Source organism: Dendropsophus ebraccatus, chromosome 14, assembly GCF_027789765.1.
Source record: "Dendropsophus ebraccatus isolate aDenEbr1 chromosome 14, aDenEbr1.pat, whole genome shotgun sequence".
NCBI classification, from domain to species: Eukaryota; Metazoa; Chordata; class Amphibia; order Anura; family Hylidae; genus Dendropsophus; species Dendropsophus ebraccatus.
In genome coordinates this window covers 26,810,131-26,820,922 of record NC_091467.1, presented here as the reverse complement: position 1 = coordinate 26,820,922, position 10,792 = coordinate 26,810,131, and the positions used below count along the sequence as shown (strand labels likewise).

Genomic DNA, 10,792 nt, shown 5'->3' with positions numbered 1-10,792 from the left:
AACAGTCAGCTTTTACAAACCCTTTTCTTGATGCACCACACACGCTATGTGATGCACTGTTAAGCCCTTCAAGAGAGGACTAGCCAACAGATAACCTCAACCCACGCCGAGGACTAGGAGTAACTACAGTGCAGGACAGTATCCGCAAAAGAGCTAGGAACTGATCCGGGTGAAGCAAAGTTACGGAAAGTCTATGAACTCCATCTCGCAGCGCCAGTGTACTTAGGAAATCCTCATTGGTGCGGTTCTGCCAAAGCTAGTGGGCATCAGGTTGTGTGAAGACTATAGGAAAGGTCAAAACACAGGCACAGGTTGTTTCTTCTTCTTCTTCTACAAGTATTCTTCTCTACACTCCAACCTCACGAAAGAGCACATTACTAATTGGGTTGAGACTCTCACGGCACTCTCCTCTCTACTACAACCTCAGTACAACCTTATCAACTCTACTACATTCTACTCAGCACTTATCTCACAGATCTGGTGGTTCTATGTTTGTGTATTTATTGGAACTGTATCAAGTGTATTTAAGATTTGTTGTATTACCTGCTGCACCTTTACAAGTAGTAAACCAACTATATCACCCGAGTCTGTGATTATTCACTACCATCTGCACAGCACTTGCATTGCACTGCAACCTTGGGACATTTCCCCTTTCTGTGGGTGGCAGGTCCTAACACTATTCAGGAGGGTTACTACACCATCGCTTCTCGGCCTTTTGGCTAAGATTATGTGTAGTATCTGTTTTTATCAGTTTAAGATCTGATACGTCCCCTATCTGGGGACCATATATTAGATGCATTTTTAGAACAGAGAGATGGAAAAAGAGCTTGCTCTGTCCTCTCCAGGCATTGACCTGGTATTGCAGTGCCCCCAGGTTCAGTGCACCCAAAAAAAAAAAAATTAAAAAAGGAGGGTTACTACACCACAACACCGTGACCACAACACCTGTGAAAACACTAGCCCAAGGGACCCTGCAGCAACCCGACAGGACACCGACCACAGGGGAAAAAGGTACAACCGTCCTTACACTCTAAAAGCAGCTGTGCCATCACACCTGTTTGGGGAGGCAGGAGACGATTTTTACTTCATCAAAAGAGATATTTCCCATACTGTACTGTCTCCTGGCTGCTGTTTAGCTGTAATTTGCACAAAATCGCACCATTTTTACTGCGACTTTGCAAATCAGGGCTAAACAGCAGCCAGGAGACAGTACAGGAAAGAGATGGTGAAGGACCTTGACATGTGACTATGATGTCACCGCAGGTCCTGTATGTACACTGCACTATGGAGGAGGAAGAAGAAAGAAAATACAGGTGTGTGGGAAGGGGAGGACAATCAGGGGTGCACAGTGTGGGGAGGGGGGTGAAGGTTGCCCAGTGTGGAGTGAGGAGGGGGGCAGGGGACTACAGGGTGACACCAGTCTGGGATGGGTGGAGACACATAAGAGAGTTGTGGTCCAGTGTTTATTTAGGGGTCTGGCTGTACATTATTATATACTTAAAGAAGCAGTTCACTTTTTTTTTTTTTTTGGCCCCCCGGGAAGCGGCTGTCAAGTATACTTACAGAAGATGATCGGTGTCCCGTTCCCGTCGGTCAGTTCCGTCCCGCGGTGTCATTCACATCGGGCGCGCGCTCACTTCCGCCGGCGCTGTGTCTCCTCTTCTCTCCCTTGTCATTTGAACGCCGGAAGTCACGCGCTTCCATAGAGAATGCATGGAAGCGAGTGACTTCCGGCGTATAATCACTGGTCAGAGAAGAGGACTCGCAGCAGCCGGCGGAAGTGAGCGCGCGCCCGATGTGAACGGCACCGCGGGACGGTACTGACCGACGGGAACGGGAAACACATATCATCTTCTGTAAGTATACTTGACAGCGGCTACCCGGGGGGGGGGGGGCGAAAAAATAAAAAGTGAACTGCTTCTTTAACCCCTTAATAACTGCCCTCTCCAAATATATATCACATTTATATAAACCTTACCTACTATCTGCAGGGGTAGGGAAGCTTGGCTCTCCAGTTGTTGCAGAACTACAACTCCCATCATGTCTGGACAGCCAAAGTTTTAGATTTGTCCATGTATGATGAAAGTTGTAGTTTTGCAACAGCTGGGGAGCCAAGCTTCCCTAAGCCAATCTATAAAGCACCTGTATCTATATATACAGTGACCATGATACAAGAGCCATTTTTCTAAATTATTTCTATTTTGAATTTGGTGACAGGATACCTTACTGGAGGTAATGGCATACCTTACTGGAGGTGTTACTGCTGTCGTTTCTGCTATGTGGAGTCGATCAAACATTGGGAAATCCTAGGTTCTATAGAACTCGAACATTCATGAACCTGCCGCATTAGATTGCTGATGCCTTCCCGGTCCGTGGGGAAGGAGGAGACAGCCCGGTTACCACCTGGAATTCCGAGATTCAGCCTAGGTAATAGCGGAATTCCAGTCAGTACCCGGCCACTCTCCTCCTTCCCCACGGACCGGGAAGACATCAGCAATCTAATGCGGCAGGTTTGTGAGTGTTCGAGTTCAATCGGACTTAGGATTTCCCGAGGTTTGATCGACTCTACTGCTGAGCGTACCTGTGCATTAGGAGACGGCACCATAGAATCACATTACACTGGGTGTCACACTGGAGATAGATCAGGAAGCTTCGCCTCCTAATTCACAGGTACAGACAGCAGAGAGCGGAGACAACGGTGCCTCCTCAGGTACAGACAGCAGGGAGCGGAAACAACGGCGCCTCCTCGGGTAAAGACAGCAGGGAGCGGAGACAACGGCGCCTCCTCAGGTACAGACAGCAGAGAGCGGAGACAACGGCGCCTCCTCAGGTACAGACAGCAGAGAGCGGAGACAACGGCGCCTCCTCAGGTACAGACAGCAGGGAGCGGAGACAATGGCGCCTCCGTTAAGGGACTTAGGGACCAAATTTTAAATGGGAAAAATGGAAGTACTTTAAAAAATGCTGATTGAGCCCAGAGCTGCCTGATAATCATTCTTCATAAAAAAATTCCAGGTACACAGTGAATATGACATTATTTATCCCATTTTGTGAACACCACACTAATGCTGCCTGGAGAGATGACCGAATCGGGGGGGGGCGCACAAAGTTGAATTTTTGCCCCGGGTGCAGGAGACCGTAGCTACACCTCTGCCTACCAGACACTCTCATCACGTGAAAAAGCCCTAAGGTCCGTCTGTATCTCGGCCATCCACCTTAGAAGTGGCGTCACACATCCACATTTCCCTTTCTGTGGTTGGCAGTTCCGATAGGGTCACTACACCGCTTTGGCCATCCGTGACCATACTATCCCAAGGGACCCCATAGCAGCCCGGCAGCACACTGACCACAGGGGAAAAGGGTACAACCGGCCTTATAAAATAAACCGTCACTGGTGTCACAAAATAACATCCCAAGGTCCGGCTGTATCTCGGCCAACCACCACCGGAGTGGCATCACAGTTCACTACCTAGCAAGTGACCGGCCAGTCCTCCAACACATCACCGGGGACTCACACCACAGTTATATTATGGAACACATACAGGGACCAGATGGACCAGACAGGTCACCACTAGGGAGGATAGTTAGTTCTGCTGATGAGTACAAGCAGCTCGAACAGTTTTCCTGCCCACCATCTCTGAGATCTGTTGATGGTCAAGTCTGAGTATGCAGGCCTGGTAGTGGGCACAATGCCCCCCTCTTGGTGTGATGATCTGGCTCAAAAACAGTTGGTCACCTCTAGTGATACAAGGGGCACTAACAGCTCATTGATACGTACAGGACATCTGGCAGCCACATTTCCCAGAAATGTCTTCCCACCTGCCGTACTTTCTTGGCTGTTCAGTCAACAGATTTATCACCATTCAAGCATCTGTGGGGCTAGCTGGGACAATAGCTTTGGCAACCTACAAGTTGGCAGGATCTACAGAACCTTTATGCCTTCATGCTCATCTGTATCCTTACTACAGGCGGTCCAACAAGGTACTAATGCCTTCTTTCAACTGTACAACATATATATATATAGGTAACTTAGTTTAAGAGTAACTTGGATTAAGAGCATTTTGCAAGAAGAGCTCACAGTTTTTCAAAATTATAACTTGGTTAAAGAGCATTGCTTTGGTTTAAGAGCTCCCTGTACTGGGTGGGAGGGGGGGTGGGGGAGGGTCATGGTCTGCATAGTGGGGTCTACATCACTGTACTTTGACCCAGGAAGTCTCCCTCACTTTCCAAATCATAACACATCCACTTCAAGCTGGGGTTTGCATCAGGGGACAGGACTGTGGAGGTAATCTCTTCAAAACTGTAACTGCCCTCTCTCCTCGGATAGAGTGTGCTGTATTTATGTTCCCACATCTGCCCTGCTCATTCCTTCATGCTTCCTGCAGTCTCTGTCAGTTCTTGTGTTTCCCATCCTCTCCATTCTTGCTATAATGTACCTGCACTTACTCTCAGCCATTCACACTGTATATAAATGTTTCTGTCACTGTCCTCCTGCACAGCTCTGTGATTCTCACTTCCTGATTGGTCCATACTGAACACCCCCCCCCCTCCCCATTGCTGTCATGTGACCACACAGACCTCTGACAGCAGCCCTGCTTCTCTATTCTAGCCTGTTGTACTACGCTACTGCATTATGAGGATCTGCAGTTCCATCCTGTATCTACAAGCTGCTGCTGTTTTTCAGGTTTATGCACTTATACCCCACATGCTGATTGTTATACTGTACAGTAACTTATAATATGACATGTTCAGTTGTTTCTCATTGTTCTACATGTTATTCAGATTACAAAAATCATTATTTTGGGGGGCGTGGAACCAATTGTTTGCATATCTGTGATTTCTTATGGGAAACTTTATATAAATATATATTTATTTATATACTGTCATCACGTATATCATCACTATATCATCCATTTCAACATATATGTCTTTGTGTGTGTTTAATGACAATTTTAGGGGGAAATTACTAATAGGATCCCAGTTTCCTGGGTTAGAGAATCTTCCCTGCAGCCACAACCGTTAGCTTTATATGCTTCTCATGCAGACAAAGCAATTCTCATTAAAAGTATAACATAAAACCTATACTGTTTGGCCAATTACTAAACATGCCTGCTACCTAGCAAATCAAACAAGCATTTTGTCCATACCTATATAATGACTCCCACAGGCTAGCATCACCTGTTATTTTTCAGTCTGGAAGCCTTGTATGAATAAACCGCAACTCTCTTAAAGGTGTAGTCTTGAGGATTTTGTTTTATGAACTGGTTTAGAACAGATTACTTCTATTTAAAAGTTTTCAAGTACTTAGCTATTTGAATATGGCTCTGGACAGTTCCAGTCATGGACAGAGGTGTCACCAGAGAGCACTGTGTCTAAAATACATCACTTCCTGCAGGACATACAGCAGCTGATACGTACTAGAAGACTGAAGTTTTTTCTTAAATAGAAGTGATTTAAAAATAAGTGTATTTTTCTTACATTGGTTGATAGCCTTTTCAGCTTGTACCTAACAAGGCTCATTTAACAACCTTGAATGGGTTATCCAGATAACAAAAACAATATTCTAAACCATCCCTCTTTCCAATACCAGCCTATGTCTAATATACATGTATAACCTATCCTGCACCCTTTCCTTGTTTTTTCTCATTTTAGCCACTACTCATTTTAATGCTCTACTCTTGGTCCACTCTGACCAAGCTCAAGTCTATCCCCCCCCTCCTTGTAGTCACAGGACATGTGATCTCCTCTATGGGGGCCGGGTTTGCTGTGTATTGACTTGGTAACCCGACCCCCAGGAGACATAATCTGCATCATCTCCATGCACCTGTGCTGCTTCCATAGACTTGCATTTGTCTCCCTGAGCCTAGGACTCTATAATATGATAAATTATAGTTCTATCTCTGCTTACTGTCAGTGATTGCAGACAGTATGTATGTACCTGTCTTTGTGTCACAGCTCTGTATATTGTGTTATGGATGTTCTTAGAGTCAGGATGGAACTAGAATGTTTTCATTTACAGTCAGCAAGCAGAGATCTAAACCTACACTACACCCCCGATTAACAGATGCCCGTTATGCAGCACATAGCTACACCATGTGCGCGTCAGCTCTTCTACATCATCAGCTCGTATGGAATAGTTGGGTGATGTGATGCAAAATCAGTGAAAAAAACAGTCCTGTGCAATAGTAATGACAGCAGTGACAAGAAAGAAAGCAAAGGGGGCGAGTACGCAAAGGACCAATCAGGGAGATGCATGATGGGAAATGTAGTTTCCTATGTTGGATATAGATCAGCTTTTAGAAAAACTTGTTTTGGCAACTAGAAAGACAGGAGATTGCTCAAAATACTCAGGGGGACTTGAAGAGTAGGACCAGCTAGCATTTAATTTGTGTCGCTCTTAGGTGGAATACTCCTTTAACCATCCTGGACTGCCACAACAGATGGAGTGGAACCTGCTACTCTCAGTCCAGAAACACCACCCCAGCACTTATCCTCAGCCACAGGAACTATCATTTTGTTCCAACCACCAGAATCAAAGTTATTGCATTGGGCTCTGGTTCCGCGTAAACCATGTGATGAATCACCTGATTGGAGATGCCGTCTGTCACCCCATGTGTACTTTTACTAGGTGTCATATAAAACAAACTTTCTCTTGCATTAAAAAAGGGGAGCATAAATTAATGTCATGTGATATAACATGATCCATCAGATCCATACTAAAAACTGATAGATGAACATGATCAGTGTTACCAGCCACATCCACTAGGGGCACACCTGAGCACTCAGATGCTATTGCCGGACCGACTATTCTGTACTTTGCTGAAGTGACTCTACTTCACCCACCATTTACAATAGCTTTAGCTTTGGCTGTCCAGGCATGATGGGAATTGTAGTTTTGCAATAGCTGGAGGGCCGAGGGTTCCCCATCCCTGCTTTACAACGTCAGTTCTTGAGCAGCATGCTTCTTTTTTTTATCAAATATAAGAATTTTGTTGCTAGTCACAATCGCTATAGATGCATGTCCCCTTCTAGGAATATGAGCAATACAAAATTTCTCCCAGGATCAGCCGCCATGTATCTGGGATACTCTCCTTCTCCCACAACTTCCCAAAACTCCACTGAGCACAGACTCCACATCAGTTTCCTCTCATATTATACGGTTATGCTGGATATTTCCAAAATCCGCCTCACTAGTTTAAAGAACCTTCGTAATGTAGAGTAATTTCTCCGGAAACACGCTTGACACTTTTTGGCAATGATCCAGACTGACAAGTTGTAAGATTCCACCCACCACCAACTTGCAGGTTTTCCTGTGCAATTCCTTTAGCCTCCAGACTAGGGATGGTCCGAATCTTCCGAGGTTCGGCATCAGATTCCCGCTGTCTGCCCGCTCCGTGCAGCGGGGGGATACAGCGGGAGGACTGCCTGGAAAACCGCTGTATCCACCCTCTCCACGGAGCCACCAGGCAGCGGGAATCATTGCAGAGAGTTCAGGTTCATACAAACCCGAACTGAAACAGGTTCGGACCATCCCTACTCCAGACCAAAGGTCAATTTGGTGCATAATTCTCTGCTTGATGGCATATTGAGAAGTCACCTGCGGCTGCTCCATCACCTCTCTATGAGCCCTCTGCGGCTGCTCCATCACCTCTCTATGAGCCCTCTGTGGCCACTCCACCACTCCTCTATGAGCGAGCTATGGCCTCTCCATTAACTCTCTATGAGCCCTCTGTGGCTGTTGCACCACCTCTCTATGAATCATGTGCAGCTCCTCCATCAGCCCACTGTAGCTACTCCATCACCTTTCTATAAGCTCTTTGTGGCTGCTCTATCTCCTCTCTATGAACCGTGTCCGGCTTCTTCATCACCTCTCTATATGCTCTCCAAAGCTGCTCCAATGCCTCCTTATGAGTGCTCTATGGCTACTCCATTACCTCTCTGTAAGCCCTCTACAGCTGCTTCATCAACTCTCTATGAGTCTTCTGTCGCTGCTCTATCGCCTCTCTACACCTGCTTCATGCCCTTTCTACGTGTCCTCTGTGGCTGCTCTATTGTCTATGAGCCCTCTACAGCTGTTCCATCACCTCTCTATGAACCCTCTACAGCTGTTTCCTCACCTCTCTATGAGCCCTCTACAGCTGCTCCATCACCTCTCTATGAGCCCTCTGCGGCTGCCCCAATACCTCTCTATGAGCCCTCTGCGACTGCTCTATCAACTCCCTATGAGCCCTCTGCGGCTGCTCCATCACCTCTCTATGAGCCTTCTGCGGCTGCTCCATCACCTCTCTATGAGCCTTCTGTGGCTGCTCAATCACCTCTCTATAAGCCCTCTGTGGCCGCTCCATCACCTCTCTATGAGCCCTCTGTGGCCGCTCCATCGCCTTTCTATGATCCCTCTGTGGCTGCTCCATCACCTCCCTATGAACCCTCTGTGGCTGCTCCATCACCTCTCTATGAGCCCTCTGCGGCTGCTCCATCACCTCTCTGCTTCATAGTCTCTCTATAAGTCCTCTGTGGCTGCTCCATCACCTATGAGCCGTCTGAGGCTTCTCCATCACCTCTCTATGAGCCCTCTGCATCTGCTCTATCACCTATGAGCCCTCTGCGGCTGCTCCATCACCTTTCTATGAGTCCGCTTTGGCTTCTCCATCACCTATCTATGAGCCTTCTGTGGCTGCTCCATCACCTCTCTATGAGTCCGCTCTGGCTGCTCCATCACCTCTCTATGAGCCCTTTGTGGCTGCCCCACACTGTCCACCTGTGAGAGTATCAGCCACTATATACTTTTTTGCATATATATATATATATATATATATATATATATATATATATATACTTTTTTATGCTGTTCTTTTCATGCCTTATGTGGGTGCATGTGGATTCTCCAAGTCCATGACCAGTGTGAGTGGTCTGATATCTCCTTTTAGTGTTATAAATGGTCACTCCTGTGGCTATTGCTATAATACAAATTATTGTTTGATGTTGTATTGCAGTGAGGTGCAGTCCATTTTATGCTTGCTCAGGTGTTTCTTTGTTTCTCCTGTTTGGTTTTTGAGCATGCGGGCTAGTACTCATTTACATACGTGTTAGTGGTGCCTGCCTATTCTATGTACTGTCAGACTCATACAGAGACTGTGCAGTTCATTTGTATGAGATAATTTCCATTACAACGCTGCAGTCACGCTGTTGCTGTCACCTAGGACATACATCTACAGTCCAGGACTATATATGACCCTTGTGGCATGGTGGATTGACCTGCTGAAAGCGTCCTTCTGCCATAGGGAAACCATTGTTATAAGGGGATGAAGATTAGGTAAGGTAAATTCATCCACAGCTTTTAGAGTGTGCCAAGAATACATTGCCCGTACCGTGATGCCACCTCCACCAGCCTAAACTGGAAGGATGTATGTTGCTTATGCCAAATCTGGTGCACCAGTAATCTAGTCCCATCTGACCAGGCCATGTTTTTCCACTTCTTTGTGTATCGGCACTCCATCGCAGACTGCTGGATTGTTTGGGCAACCTATTAAATTTATAATAGTCACCCCCACATTTACAAGAGACCAAGAATGAGAGATTGATCTGATCAAGTTGATCATCCTGAAGAAGTTGTAAGCAGCCTTAAGGCTGCCCGGAAAACATGGATACAGCCATAGGCCATAGGCTGTAACCATGTTTTCCCGGACCCCTAGGGCTGCATCCAACCTCTTCTTCAGCCACTAGTATTCAAATGGAGAACAATCGGACTCGAGCATGCTTGAATTGCGATCATCGCTAGTATGCCTGTCAATAATCTGCACATGTAAATGGACCCTTGGGGCTTATTGCCACGTCCCGTATTCTATGGATCCTACGGATGGGGGAGTCCTGTAGTTGACTCTTTCCCTTCACTACAGTGCCGCGAAGATTCATACACTTTCCCCGCTCCATGCATCATACTGAGACATGACGGCGGGGGAGGAAAGACTCCACTACACGGCTTCCCCGTCCATAGGATCTGTGGAATACGGGACGTGGGAATAAGCCCATAGATGCAATAGTTTGACTGCTGTGCTCATCAATGCCGGTAAACAGTGAGTCATACATTGGTCATATTAGTTGGACACCAGTATTGTATTGGGGTGCACCTTCATCAGACCTCCTCCTCTGACCCCTTTCATCCAGAAGTTCTTTATCCATAGAATATGCTTTTGATGGATGTTTTCCCTTCATCACTCCATTCTCTGTATCCATTCAGGTCGGCAGTAAAGTTCTATAGCAAAGTTGACTTCATTCTGTCAATCAGATCACAGGATTTTCCCATCCGATGTGGGTTCACACTGAAACTGATCACTGGATTTTAGGCTGCAGATGGGCATCATGAGTCCACATCACATATACTGATCATCAATAACATATATGACACTGACAGGAGAAATGAATAGCGCTGATCTGGTGACAATGGCGCCTGTTAAGAAAATATATGTATTGGATGGTGAGTGCTCGAGTCAATTCTCATAGTTAGAAGCAGGAAAAGTAGGCAAGCTTATGGATCTGAGTGACTTAAACAAGGCCAATATGTGATTGTTCATTGATTGCATCACAGTATCCGGTATGGAGTGGCTAGTACCTACCAAGAGTGGTCAAGGGAAGGTGAACAGGGCAGTGTCATTGGCACCTACAGCTCTCTGTTATGTGGGGGAGTGAAGGCTATCCCATCTGGTCCAATCCCTCAGGTGGATACAGTAAAGGGCAGCTGATGAATCCCCTAGGGGGCCCCTGAGCCAACACCTGGGCATCCCTGTTTCCAAGC

At 46.4% G+C, this 10,792-nt stretch overlaps 1 non-coding gene across 1 annotated transcript; it reads left to right on the top strand.

The window, feature by feature from the left end:
- Positions 1–699: 699 nt before the first annotated feature.
- LOC138773422 (U2 spliceosomal RNA) lies at positions 700–890 on the top strand. Its single transcript, XR_011360122.1, has one exon. It is a non-coding gene; the product is annotated as a U2 spliceosomal RNA (small nuclear RNA).
- Positions 891–10,792: the final 9,902 nt, after the last annotated feature.